The 15,196-nt window shown below is 41.3% G+C and overlaps 1 protein-coding gene across 7 annotated transcripts in view; it reads right to left on the bottom strand.

Annotated features, from left to right (window-relative positions):
• The window catches only part of PDS5B (PDS5 cohesin associated factor B), a 257,905-nt gene that overhangs the window by 219,968 nt on the left and 22,741 nt on the right, over positions 1-15,196 (bottom strand). For 2 of the 7 annotated variants that reach the window (XM_073341612.2, XM_073341622.2), the window contains one exon: positions 4,363-4,569. The exons of the other annotated variants lie outside the window; for them this stretch is intronic. The gene's annotated coding sequence lies outside the window, so the exon portion shown is untranslated. The remainder of the gene's footprint in view (positions 1-4,362; positions 4,570-15,196) is intronic. 7 annotated transcript variants of the gene reach the window in all.

Genomic DNA, 15,196 nt, shown 5'->3' with positions numbered 1-15,196 from the left:
GCCAGTGAAGACGTGCCCTAAGGCCTCAGTCCCATTGAAAACAATGAAAACAGACATTTTTTGAAAGAGCAAATCTTTGCAAGTTTCTCTGAGAGAAGGTTTTATACATCAGAATCTGCTGACAGATACATTTCCAGATATGAAAAGCAATAGCAAAAGACCACCACTCAACAGGAGGCCAAGAGGGAGGTAGAACAAGCAACGTGTGTGGACCTAGGGGAATGCGGAGGATAGTTGAAAGGTGAATGTGCGGTGTACATCCTGGCTGATTTCCACTGTTCTGCTGATGCAAAGCAGTTCTAAACTCTAATGGCGTAAAACAGCCAGAGTATACCAGTGAATAGGGCTCTCAAAATTAAAATAGAAGATGTACCCATAGCACAAGATAGACTCCTACTGATTTTTTAAAATATAAATTTGAAGAAAAATAACGGTTCAGACGTAACTTGGGTTTGTATCTTCACATCTCTTCCCTCAAATCACCTCTCTAAAATCCTAGATTAAAAATACAAGTAAAAGTATGGCATACTTTTACATGTGCCAAAAACTTGGCATAGGTTCCATTTTTTTTCCAAGTTCATGAGCTCTTAAATTAGCCAAGAAAAATTAATCATCTACATGGTAAACTGAAAATGCTCAGGACAGCAAAGTCAACCCCGGCAAATTCAACATCAATTTAGATATGAATTATGTTAGGGAGAGGGTGGAAGATAAGTAGAGGGCCCAGATGCTGTTTCTCTTCCCCTGCAAGTCAAAACCAGGTAGCACACAGTCCTTGCAGTTTTGAATTGGAGAATATGGGGAACCAGATGTAAACCTGTGGGTATATGTGAGGAAACTGGTACATGTAGGTGAAGTGGCCAAGAGAAGAAGAGATTGACTTTTTTTTTTTTTTTTAAGTATGGTACACACTTTGGGGGAAGAAATGGGAGAGACAGTAAACAGAGGAAAACGATAAAAAAACAAACGTGTAGGAAAAGAGAAGGAAGAAAGGGAACACACCAAAAACAATTATATGAAAATAAAAGTGGAATGAAGCCAGAGAGGATAAAAAATGTGAAAAGCAGAGAGATCATGTAAGCTAAATTTTTATTAAACAGAAGGTGATTAACACTGCTACAACTAAATACAGTACAAAGTACACAACTGTTTTATTCCTTTACATTGCAGAAGTGCAGCAGAGCAGGTATTTCTCATTTAAACTATGAGACTTAATCACTGTGCCTAGTTGATATGAAAAATTTCAATCTTTGGTGGTGAGTACTTTAGTAATACTTATAACAATTTAGCTTTCAAAGGAAACTATCAATTGGTCCAAATGCATGCACACAAGTGTCATAGCATTTCACTCTACCTCTGTGTGAAGAAAATTACATTTAAAACCACATTTACTGCAAAATTACGGTTATCCACAGGGGGCTGGATTGAATACAACTCATTACCCTTAGCAGAAACATCAAGTAGTAATGCCTGTCACTGCCAACCTAGGACAGATTCAAATTGGTAATCTGAAAGCTAATGGTTCTGTAAATAATTACAAAGACCCCAGAGTCATCCAATTATGTTTAAAAAAAACCAAACACACACAGCTATTTTAAAATAGCCAGGTTACCAAAAGGTGCCCTACACATACACTATTTTTACGAATATTTGTAGAATATTGTTCCTTGCTCTTCCATATGTAAGAGTAAAAAACACCAATTTTGCTGTGTGCTTATGTGTAAATAAAACATGGATTATGGGTCACATATACTAAATACAGATGCTTCCCGGGTTACACAAGACGCAATTTACGCAAATCTGCACTTACGGAAAAAGTTCCGTAAGCTAGAAATAGGACTTTTTTTGGTTTTGGGAGAGCACAATGGTCGTGTATACGTTTCCGACTTATGCAAATTCGACTTACACAAGGCGATCCGGAACGGAATGATTGCGTAAGTCGGGGAGCATTTGTACTGACATGATAGATTTAATGGATTAGTAAGTACCATTACTGTATCTCAAGTCAATGATCCATGCCTTACAGACAGGTCTCAAAACACAATTCAGTGACATGCAGTTTATTATTTCTGTTTGGATGGCAGTTTACATGGCTCAACATTCTTCACTTTAGTAAGTTTAAGACAGACCCATCACACACACGGTGCTTCAATGAATTGTGGTGATATTAAAATATGAACATCTCCTAATATATATGAAGCCAACTAATGAGAGCACTTTTTCAAAGATCCAATACATATTTCACTGTAATATAAACCCAGAAGAAAAATGAAGCTCTCCTCCCTTCTGCTACTCTTGTATGAAAACTTTCCCAGAGATAAAGGAAACTTTATCCTAGAGATAAAGGAAAGATAAAGGAAAAGGATCAATTTTACATTTCATGCAAGTTTATCTTTCTGTTTCTATTGGCTGACTTTAAATCACATATTATTTAAAATCCCAAATCCCAAAACTACCAATACAAAAAATCCACCCTGTTAAACTATTTTTACAACTATTTCACTTAAGATATTTGTAACACATGGACACGGTTACCTCTAATCATTTTAGAGGTTTATAAAGGGGAGTAATTTTAAGGGCTTGTCTACACGGGGATATGATTTGTGAAGTGCTCTAATGTGCTGCGTTCACTGCCTCATGCAGACTCTGATTTAGCACTCAAAAGGGTACCTAGTTCATGTTCTTCAGTTAATAGTAAATTACTTGCAATGAATTTCCCATATGAAGCACATACAACCTTCTTTCTAACACTTACACTTCGGCTTTACATCACAGATTACTCAAACAAAACAGGGTGTGCAGTAGACAAGGCACTTGCCAAGTGTTCTCTGCTGTCCATAAGTCAATGGCATATGACATGGAAGTCTTCCCTCTTCAAAACAAGTACTCTTAGGGAGATGGCTGATACAGTTTAGAAGAAAAGTCTTAAGAAAAAATGCCAAATATTAGGGTTGGGCATTTGACCAGTCCAAAAATAACTGGTCAACTGACTGGTCATATATTGCCAAATAATGTGAAAAACGGTAAAATATTTTAAAGCATTAATTTATTAGAACAGTAACAGTAACAAAAAAGAGTAAGACTTTATGGTCTCCAATCGGCTTACCCTTAAATGCTGGCAGCAAATTACAAAGAACAAATTTTTAGCAGAGTTATTTTAACTAAAAAATGTGAAACCATTAAATGAAACACACACAAAAAAAGACATCATGATGCAATTCAAAGGTGGGCTGCTGCCTACATCAGGGTATTTGTTCCTGGCATATTTGACTGTGGACAAACAGGTGATCAATTACCGGACATTATTTGACAAATCAATTGACCAGCTTGCCAAGCCTACCATAAACTACCCTGCTTCAGCAAATGCTGGGAAAAAGCTTAATCGCTCCAACAAACTCTCTGAAGTATTCTTGGTCCATTCAAATGTGACTTCAATCCCCTCCATAGTTGAAGACTATTCTATCATCCCTGACCTCGATGTCACGTTTAACAGCATAGTTTTAAAAGTCTTTGCCGTCAGTAGTCTCTTTTTTGGACTCTTGAGGACAGGTGCACCTCAGACACTAGATTAGTAACTAGAACACAAGGTCCAACTCTCTTGCTGCTTTACTGATTCCATCCTTGAAAAGGGAGCTCAGAACTCATTTCTTCTGTGCTGCTTCCTATGATGAAGTCCTCAATCAGTTCACTTACTATTACCAACACTTAATGCCTTTTCTACTATCCAGACAAACTGACAAACTAAGTTTCAGGGCTGTGGTTCTCAACCTTTACCATCCATTACAACAGTTTTAAACTCCTCCCTTAAAGAAAGGAAAGGTAATTGTTATCTCCTCTGGGCTTTCTCACAACCCCTATGTTAACATGCCGATGGTCGAGGGAATATTCACCCTTCAAGTGAACAGGGGATTTTATTATTTAGTTCTGCACTGAATATAAATTTCACTGGTTCAGGGGCTGCCATGCTGAAGGGCAACAGAAGGCAGATATTTAGTGATCACAACTCTGACTGAATTTGCACAGGGAAGGTGTTACCCTCTGGATCCAGAACCAGAAATAATGGTATAAAATAACAGAGAAATTTTTAAAAGAAGTTTAAGCATCTTTGTATAGCATTCTTATTTACCAATATTTGAACAAGGGAGATGTGCTTAAATATGCAAAGTACTTGCAGCACATAACTGCACATATGTTCAAAACATGTATTAAGATTAGTAGTAAATATAACTGCAAATGCTGCATAAAAAAGCTATAAGACATGGGGGAGGAAAGAATGTCATGGAACAGATTTGCATGTAATTCTCCAACCCAGGGTATGGGTCAGTAGAGGGAAGCACTTTACAGCTACTACTCCAACCTTACAGCTTCAGATAACCCTGGGGCATCTATCTTCTCCAAAGGGATAGGCGGCAGATCTGGAGATCCATTGGCCATGCTTCAATTTCTATAATGTGGTGTGGGAAACCACTGCAATCCACAGTACACAGGAGGTGCTGAATCTCTGACTGGGTTCTCCAAATCCTGATACCTCTATTTGCAAGAAGACCAGATGGGTTCCACTGTGCTTACCTATTGTGCCAACAGATGAAAACGCAAGTGTTTAGACCAAGAGAAGATTTTAGTTTCATTTCTGCTTGATGATTTTCACTTTCAGATTTGATTTGGAGTGTAGTAGAACCCCTATTTTACGAACTAATTGGGGACGTTAATAAAAATCAAAAAGTTCATAAAACTGAACATAGCATTACAGAAGATATGGTCCCTGCATCCTTTTTGTCTTCTCTTTTAGAGCATTGGAAATTGCTTTGCAATGAGGTTTGAAAGCACTGGAACGTGAAGGGATGTCAAATTGTTTTTCATCAACATCACCAGCATTATGTGATTTTCCCACACACACACACCCCCCCATCAGGAAAAATGGTTCATATATCTGGTCATACATAAAACTGTAAAATCAGGACTGTATTGTAGTTCAAAACAAAGGGTTTTACACACATTTCTTTTGGTTTATCAATCCATCCCAAACAGTTCATTGAATTGATGATTGAAAAAACTACAGAAATTCTCTTCCTCCTGCCTTTCCCCAAAACCATGTGGAACCATACATATCCCCTTAAAAATAAAATTACTTGCTCTTTCTTATTTACTGTAATAATTTGAGGAATCTGTCTCTGTACAATTTATTAATTATGTTTTAGATTGTGTTCTCCATATGTTTAAGTCCTTATGACTATATGGCAGTCAGTTTACTAGACAGAGCACTGGACCAAGGCACTAGAGACCTGGGTTCAATTCCTGGCTCTGACAATGGTCTACTGGGTGACCTTGGGCAAGTCACTTCCTTCCCTGCACCTCACTTTCCCAATTTGATATTGATCACCTTTGTAAAGCACTCTAAGGGCTTGGCTACACTTGCAAGTTAGAGTGCATTAAAGGAATCCTGGGCACACTAGCTCACTCCCCGTCCACACTGGCAAGGCACATACAGCGCTCTGACTCCGCGGCTAGAGCGCTCCTGGTACTCCACCTTGGCAAGTGGAATAACCTTTTGTGCGCCCCCACTGGAGCGCCGCAGCGCCAGTGTGAACGCCTTGGTCTGTTAGTGCGCTCTGATCGGCCTCCAGAAGTGTCCCATGTCTGTTCTAGCCACTCTGGTCATCACTTTGAACTCTACTGCCCTGCCCTTAGGTGACTAACCATCATTAATGTCAATGAAACGCCCACGATGATGCACAAGCACCTGGAAAACCATAGAGAAGTACCCCTTCTGATTAACGTACTCGGAGGCTAGGTGGGCTGGTGCCAGAATTGGAATGTGTGCCATCTATCACCCCTCCGCGGTTAGGGAAACCCATTTGTGCAAAGCCATCCACAATGTCATGCACGTTACCCTGAGTCACGGTTCTTCTGAGCAGGATGCGATTGATGGCCCTGCAAACTTGCATCAACACGATTCCAACAGTCGACTTTCCCACTCCAAACTGGTTAGCGACCAATCGGTAGCTGTCTGGAGTTGCCAGCTTCCAGATTGCAATAGCCACCCACTTCTCCACCGTCAGGGCAGCTAGCAATCTCATGTCCTTGCGCTGCAGGGTGGGGGCGAGCTCCTCACACACTCCCATGAAAGTGGCTTTTCTCATCCGAAAGTTCTGCAGCCACTGTTGTCATCCTGGACTTGCATGACGATGTGATCCCACCACTCATTGCTTGTTTCCCAGGCCCAAAAGCAGCGTTCCACAGCGGCGAGCATGTCCGTGAATGCCACAAGCAAACTCGTGTCATATGCGTTACTGGTGTCGATATCGTCTGAGTCCTCACTGTCACTTTGGATCATAAGGAGTAACGACTGCCAAACGTGACGTGCTGGAGAAACTTGTCAGCATACTCCTCAGCAGTTCGGGCTCCATTCCCGCAGACCGAAAGGGAAGAGAGCGCAGTACAAAAACCGATGAAAGATGACGCCAAATGTGGACAGAAGCACAGGGGTTGCTGATGCATCACGGGGCCTTGGGACAGGACTCAGAATGCCCTGCACCTCCCACCCCCTTCCCACAAGCCACAGCACCAGAATGGGAAGGGATGCTCTGTGGGATAGCTGCCCACAATGCACCGCTCCCAATGCCGCTTCAAGTGTCACAAATGTGGCCACGCCAGTGCGCTTGCAGCTGTCAGTCTGGACAGATTGCAGCTCTTTCCCTACTGCGCTCTCCAAAGGCAGGTTAACTCAAAGCGCTCTACATCTGCAAGTGTAGCCATGCCCTAAAATCTACTGATAACTGCTGTACAAGAGCTAGGTGTTATCATCTGCACCATATCCCTGCCTAAGTGGCACGCCTGAGTGTCTGTCTCTGAACAGGATGGATGTTAAAGACCATCAAAACCTGAACAGATTTTGCCCAAACAAATGGGAAGGCTGAAACCTAAAAGAATCAGTTAAACCCAGCTTGTCTGCAGGAAAGGAGAGGAGCAGTAGAACTTCCCCAGGAAGGGAACAAAGACTGAGGTACAGCCCTTTAAAAACAGAGGCTGAGAACCAGAATGGATAAAAAAAAATAATTATTTCTTTAAATTAAAATTCAGATTTAATTATAGTTATTTTAAAAAATGGTAATTGACAGCATATGTTAAGGCCTAACCTTGTTAAAACCATTTCAATTAAATACAAAAAATAGCAAGCAGTACATTTGCTGCCAAGTTTTAAAGTCAAACCACTGAAAAAATGGAGGTTTCAGAGTAACAGCCGTGTTAGTCTGTATTCGCAAAAAGAAAAGGAGGACTTGTGGCACCTTAGAGACTAACCAATTGGTTAGTCTCTAAGGTGCCACAAGTCCTCCTTTTCTTTTTGAAAAAATGGAAGTCATTGGCCAATCACCTGTAACCAGAGTTTGCTGAAGTACTATACCAGCTTTTGATAGCAGCCTCTTCTGCAGTTGCAGAAAGAATATTTTCTTAATTTCAGTTTATTCAGCTACTTCAACTCAATGACTAATTAATGCAAAGTTAAACTAGGAGTTGAAAAAAAACAGGAAAAAGTTTTTCCATTTCTAATCTATGAATACAAACTACTTGCAAGGGGACATGACCTACTAGTTTTAAAATATTGAAAGATATGGTCATCAGAAATCAGTTCCATTAACTACTAAATACTTCCTTTAATAAACATTAGTTATAAATGCAAAATTTGTTTTGATAAACTTTTTTTCTTATGCACCCAGCACATTTAAGGTACCGTATATACTCGTTCATAAGCCGAATATTTTTTGTAAAAAAGTGATGCATCAAAGAGCAGAGATCAGCTTATAAACTGGTCTACACCAAAATTTGATGATTTCAAACTATTAAATCTTTGCCTTGAATATCTAATACATTGTCAGTTTCTTTACCTGGAGCGTTCACAGGCATGGAGCCCCTCAGTTCCCCATGGCCATGGTTCGCCGTTCCCATTGGCTGGCAACGGCGAGCCGCAGCCACAGGGAACTGAGAGGGCTCCGTGCCTGTGAACACTCCAGGTAAAAAAAAACGTCCCGACCCGCCAGAGGCGTACCCTGATGGGCCAGGAGCCAAAGTTTGCCAACCCCTGAAATATAGGATCGGCTTATGAAAGGGTCATACAGTTTTTACTATTTTTACCTATCCATTTTGGGGGGGTCGGCTTATAAACGAATGGGCTAACGAACAAGTATATACGGTAGTTTTATTTAATTAAAAAACTAAGTGCTGTGCCGGTGAATTGAATGGAATTTCCATCCATACAGAGTTTTTACACAAATCACAAGTAAAAAATTAATCTAGTAAGAAATGCATCATTTATTTTTTAACATCATGACAAATATAACAGTTAATCTGAACAAATGTAAATTAATCTGAAGGAAGCAGACTGCAGAGGTCAGAGAGACTCCATGATTTTGGAGGAGAAGGTCTGAGCTGAAGGAGCGTGCTCCAACAGAGTGGACTTGGAACCCTGAAAGGACACTGACCCAAATCCCAAAGAATACTCAAGAGTGAGGAGGAAACTGAGGCAGAAATGGTGTACAGGAGTTTCTTATTTTCCATGGATCTTTATATCTCTTGTGCTGTCTAAAGTGAAGAAAAGTGATTTTAGAAATTATTTTCCAAAGCCTGTATCTATTTCCTTCAACTATCACATGTCCATGAAGTTGCTATAAACCACAGTGCCCAGAAGGGTGGAGTTCTGGGAAAGGGTGTCCTTACACTACTGAGATGTCTTGGTAGGTGAGCACTCATCATGGGGTCCCACTTCCAGAAGAGGTACCAGACAGAGTCCATACCCAGAGAGCATGCTGGATAGGCCAGTGCCAAAGACAGACTGTGTCTACATCACAAACAAGGGGTGTAATTCCCAGCTGACATACACATACTCTCATATGCGCTAGCAGGCTAAAAAACAGTAGTGTAGCTGCAGTAGCACAGGAAGCAGCAGCCCAGGCTAGCCACCCTGAGCACATACCTGCATGGTTCAGGTGCCTGTGTACTCAGGGCAGCCAGCACATGCCACCACACTGACTGTTGTACCACAGCTACGCCACTATTTTTAGTGTGCTTGCTCAGATGAAAGCTAGTATGGAATCTCACTATACAAACTGGGAATCACAACCCTAACTAGTAGCGTAGCCGTAGCCTCAGTGGCTAAAGCCTACCACTAACTAAGGGGAGCTTAAAAGCCCTCAGATCCACTGTTTGGATACAAGGGGACCTCAACCAGGTTTGTAACATTTATTACCCAGTTCCTTCTCAACCCCATATATTTTTCTGCCAATCTCTTCCGCTACCTCAATCCAGAATTTCTTCCCTTGTTCTCCGATTCCCCATTCTTTTTATTTCCTCTTCTTCAAAGAATGCACAGCCCTTTGGCAACTTTACAGTCGTGGGAAAGAGAGGGATGGACCATTCAGGTCCGAAGCAATATCATTAACCAAAGCCAAACAACTTTTATAACTCAGTCTTTCAAGGAAATCTTACTTTGGGTCTTGTTAAATTCCTGCTTGGGTTAGCTAGATATCAACAGTGCTTTGGTCTGATCTGGCTTAAAGTTTCCCACTAAAAGATGAATCTACAGTCAAGGAATCATAACCTGATTGTAAAAAAAAATAATAATAATTATCACTCCAGACTGACAAGTTCCCAGACCTAGACTAAAACAGAACACTTTACAGAAGTTGAACCAGTATGGTTTAGTGTGTAAATATAGATATGTTTCATACTGATTCAGACAAACTATTTAGATGAAAAGAGTACATTTTTCCTTCCTCATTAAAATGTCTTTAGATCTGACACTGCTTCAACTGAAGAACTGCTGTTCAAACAGTGAAGGTATATAGTATTATTCACAGCCCACAGTGGGCACCAACAAAAGAGGAACTATAAACCTTAAGGGGTTTTATCCTCCTCTCTCTGCAGAACAGCATTATGCCCAGTAAGGATTGGTGTAAGAAGTATTTACAGAAACTGCTATCTGCTTAATCAAGTATCTTCCTCAACTGAAGAATCTTGCCAGAAAGGCAAAACTAACACTTCACCATAGACAAGTGATATGAAAAGTATTGGGCTTTACCACAAAAAGAAAGTCATTAATGACAGTGATCCACTGAGAGTTACCGTGTCAGGCAACTAAATGTTCCTGCTTAAAATCAAGAAACCTCTTGTATCCTTTTAGCCTTGTATTACAAAATACGGGGGAGAGAGTTACTATGAAAAAAGTTGAAACAACGAGGAGTCCTTGTGGAAGCTTAGAGACTAACAAATTTATTCGGGCATAAGCTTTCATGGGCTAAAACCCACTTCATCAGATGCATGGAGTGAAAAATAGAGTAAGCAGTATATATATCACAGCACATGAAAAGATGGGAGTTGCCTTACCAAGTCGGGGGGGGGGGGGGGGGGGTTGTCAGTGCTAACGAGGCCAATTCAATTAAGTGGCCTATTCTCAACAGTTGACAAGAAGGGGTGAATATCAAGAGGGGGAAAATTACAAGGCCAATGCAATCAAGGTGGGCATTGCCCATTGCCAACAGTTGACAATTACCGGGGGGTTGGATCTGGGGTGAGGTCCTGGGGGTGGTTTACGGCGGGGAGGTCACAGGAGGGGGTGATCAGGGGACAAGGAGCAGGGGGGGTTGGCCATCTGAGTGCCCCCTGGGATCCCTTGCCCCTTATCATCCCGCTTACAGCCGCATGTCTGGTTCTGAGGGGAGCAGTCGGGGCGGGAAGTGGGAGGGGGAAGATAGGGGATAGGGGCCAGGCTGTTTGGGGAGGCACAGCCTTCCCTATCCAGCCCTCCACACAGTTTTGCACCCCATGTGGCCCTCAGGCCAAAAAGTTTGCCCACCCTGGACTAATGAATTTAAATACCTACAGTAAAGAGGTTAAAGGAGAAGAATAAAAGACAGAAAATATGGGACGGGGTTGAGAACAAAATGTAGGGAAAGAGATGAGAGAGGAAAAAAGAGAGAAAAAAAAGACACCATGATTTTTAAAAAGTGAAAAGCAGCAGCAGAATTCAGGCAGAAATAGGAAAAAAAAGATGTCAAGATGAAACATGTATGGTTCCTGAAACAGAACTCAACAAATGTGTTATTTGTTTAATTTTACCAATTAATAATTTCTATTAATACATTTTTGTGATATCTGACCAACTCATCAGTTTTATTACTTGGTCAATTACTACACTACAAATATACTAGATTAAGACTGGTAGAAGTCTAATATATTAAACAATTTTTCTTCTGACCATCCCTAGTAGTAAGTCAAATATTTTAAAATATTTATTCATATATTCCAAGGCAAGATGGGATCATTGTGATCACCTACTCCGACCTCCTGCATAACATAGATCATGGAACCTCCCCAAAAATATTTCTAAAGCATATCTTTTAGAAAGACAGACAATCTTGGTTTGAAAGTTGCCAGTGACTGAGAACCCACCGTGACCCTTCGTAAATTGTTCCAGTGGTTAATATCCTTACTGGTAAAAATGTATACTCCCCATTTCCCCCCGCCCCAATGTAGAAGAGAAATATTTATAGATCAGTTCTGCCTCTTTTGCATCAATACTGATACTTCTACCATTTCCATTTATTAATAGACTAAAACTATTGTTAGCATTATTTGTGTTCCTAATACACAAACTTTTTTTATTGTCCTTAACTCTGCTGGCCACAAATTTCTCCTTGTGTCCCTTTGTTTCCCTTGTCATTTTTTTTTTTTTTTTTTTTTTTTTTTACAATTCCTAGCTTCTGATTTATATTCATTACTATCAACCTCCCCTTTCTTCAAACTTCTTATATATATTTATTTATTATAGCTGCTTTCACTGCCCCTCTAAAAAAGTTTTTTTTAAACTAATACAGCCTTCTCCCTCGATTGTGGGTTTGTGGCTTTTGGGGCATCTTGTGAAGTTCTTAAACAATGTTATTTACATTATTCTGATTAAATTCTTCCTCCCAACTGATTTGGCTCATTTTCTGTTTTCTGCTTTGTGAGACTGACCCTTTTAAAGCACCAAGAATATGTTTATTTTATATATATATATATTTTTATGTATTTATTTATTACTGGTCTGGCCTTTATTCTTCTTGCACATTATAAATTTGATCACATCATGATCATTTGTACCAAAGTTACCATTCATTTTTAGTTGTGAAAAGATCCTTATCTATCAAGACAAAGTCTAACATAGAATTCCCCTGTGTTGGCTGCAACATTTTTTGAGTTTGGAATTTCTAAACGTAATAGATGACCCTTTCCTAGGATGTTTTAGTATTGGTAGCATGAGACCTCCACAGCATGTGTCATTCAAATTGAAGTCCCCCATGATCACACAGTGTTTTTTCCTCTACATATTACAGATAACTGTGTAAGAAGCAGGTCATCCTAGTGTGATTTGGTGGTCTGTAGCAGACACCAACTAACATCCAGTCTTGTGCTTTATCTGATCCATAAGCATTCAAGATTGTTTCCTTGAAGCTGGGGGACTGATGTCTCCTGAATCTGGCTGGCAAGGAACTCCTCAGCTTCTCTGATGCTCAGTATCATCTCTACTAGCTCCTCCAATCCAACAATTTTTTTTCCTCCAGCACATAACCACCAACCTGCACTTCATATACAGGAAGTCCCTTCTGGCAGGAAATAAAATATGGCACAAGCACTGCAGGTCAGCACTGTTCCCTTGCTGACCTTCTTGAAATCAAAGATGAACCTCAAAGGCAAGCCTCACACGCTTCCTCTCTCAACTCCCTACAAAACTCTCGTTCGCTACCTATGTTTACTATTCTCGAGTTTGCCTAGTAAGTGACTTTTCATACTAAGTCTCCTTGCTTAACTCAGTTCAGCTTCAGCTCTTGCACCAGGGAGCGATGGACCACTCAGAGGCTTCAAACAGAAGGGATGATCAAAGCTCCTAAGGTCAGAGCCACATGGCCCTTAACAAGACACCAAAACAGTCATTTCGGGGCCAACAGCCCAACTACACGGCCTGTATGCAGAAAACAGCCGAACAATCCACCAAGAGCCACCAGCTATTCACCAAGTTCCGCTATTTCCACAAGGAGTCCACAGTTATGCCCTCCAAAACTCTCCTGTTAGCTGTCTCTGTTCATGGTAAAGTTAAATGATAAGATGTTACAATTAAATACAATGTACAATAAGCAGTTCACAACTGCCTTATTCTTTTAGATTACAGGGAAATTGGCCCTTAAAGAAGATAAGGCAGCAAGGTAATTTGCACCCTGACTAGTATGTTTAACTATAGGGCTTGGTGTTATCCGGTAATTTTCTCAAGACCTCTGGTACAGAATTGATTTCACTCAATGAAAAGTGATAGCTCTATGGCGCCTTAAAAGAAATGGAGGCAAAACACAACAAGAACAAAAAATGTTAACTTAGAATAGCAAATAGGTGTGATTTCACCATGCTTGTGGAGACAAACCAAAAAGAAAGTGGTTGCCTCTATTTTCAAATGTCTTCCTATCTCAAAACTGGTGTAAAACTCATCTAATTTAATAAAAAAACTACTACATTTTAAGATAATACATCTAAAAAAGGACTTTATAAAATGACTGTGACCCTGAAACTTTTTGTAATGTCAGTCATTATTTCTTTTTTAACTGTATGTATGTCTGTATGTACAAACGGTAAAGTTTGAGAGGCACTGTTAAATACTTTATAAAAGTCACTTTTTAAACTTTTAGGGAAGGCTGGTAGCGCCATCTACTAAGGTTGCCCTATATACTTTCCACTGTAAAAACCCTGTTTTCAGTTACTTTTAAACTTTGCCACTTAATTGTTTGGGCTGACATTTTCCCTGGTGGGTGTCTGCCTCAGAGTGAATTTTGTTGGAAGATTTCAGCCAGAATGATTCTGCCATTTTTGAGAATGTGGCTATGGAAAAAGACATCTGGCTCAGGTTAAATTACGGTGAGCTTTTCTTTGCACAGTTGTAGTGACCCCATGCTTCAGGGCAGGAAAAAGCAGTTACTCACTTTCTCGTAACCGTTGTTCTTCAAAATGTGGTGTTCATGTCCATTCCAAGCAGGGTGTGTGCACGCTGCGTGCATGCCAGCTGGAAGATTTTTCCCCTAGCAGCGTCCGTAGGGTCGACCTGGGCGCCCCCTGGAGTGGCGCCTTCATGGCGACCAATAACGGGCCCCGCCGACCCCCCGGCAAGAAGGAACTGAGGGGGCGACTATTCCAACAGAGGGGTAGGAGGGTGGGTATTAGAATGGACATGAACACCACATCCCAAAGAACAGTTACGAGAAAGTGAGTAACCGTTTTTTCTTCAAGCGATTGTTCATGTCCATTCCAAGCAGGAGATTCACAAGCAAGAGCTCAGGAGGTGGGGTCGGAGTTATCCACAGAGAAGAACACGGCTCGCCCAAAAGCTGCATCCTCCCTGGACTGTTGTGTAATTGCATAGTGCGACGTAAACGTATGTATTGAGGACCACGTAGCTGCCCTGCAAATTTCCTGAATAGGGACTTGTGCCAGGAACACCGCAGAGGAGGCCTGGGCCCTGGTAGAGTGAGCGGTTATCTACGGAGCGGGCTCCTTTGCCAGGGTATAGCACTCCCTAATGCAGGACATTATCCACGATGATATGCGTTGAAAGGATATATCGGGAGGCCCTTCATTCTGTCTGCCACGGCTACAAAGAGTTGGACGGACTTCCGGAATGACTTAGTTCTCTTTATGTAGAAGGCTAAGGCCCTACACATGTCCAGTGAGTGCAGCCTGCGCTCCCTATCGGAGGAGTGTGGCTTGGGATAAAACACTGGGAGGAAGATGTCATGTGAAAATGGGAGACGACTTTCAGGAGAAAAGCTGGATGAGGCCTGAGCTGGACCTTATGAAAAACTGTGTAAGGGGGCTCAGACGTGAGGGCCCTAAGCTCTGAAACTCGTTGAGCCGAGGTAATTGCCATGAGGAATGCAACCTTGAACGAGAGATATAACAGGGAGCAGGTGGCCAGAGGTTCAAATGGCGGGCCTGTAAGCCTGGAGAGGACTAAACTGAGGTCCCAGGTAGGGACAGGCTGACGTGTGTGTGGGAAAAGCCTCTCCAAACCCTTGAGAAAACGACTGACCATAGGGTTTGCAAAGACCGAAAGACCATCGGAGCCTGGATGGAAGGCGGAGATAGCGACCAAGTGGACCCTTATTGATGACCGGGACAAGTCTTG

The sequence above is a fragment of the Lepidochelys kempii genome, chromosome 1 (genome assembly GCF_965140285.1).
Source record: "Lepidochelys kempii isolate rLepKem1 chromosome 1, rLepKem1.hap1, whole genome shotgun sequence".
Lineage (NCBI taxonomy): Eukaryota > Metazoa > Chordata > Testudines > Cheloniidae > Lepidochelys > Lepidochelys kempii.
This window is presented reverse-complemented; position numbering and strand designations above follow the sequence as displayed.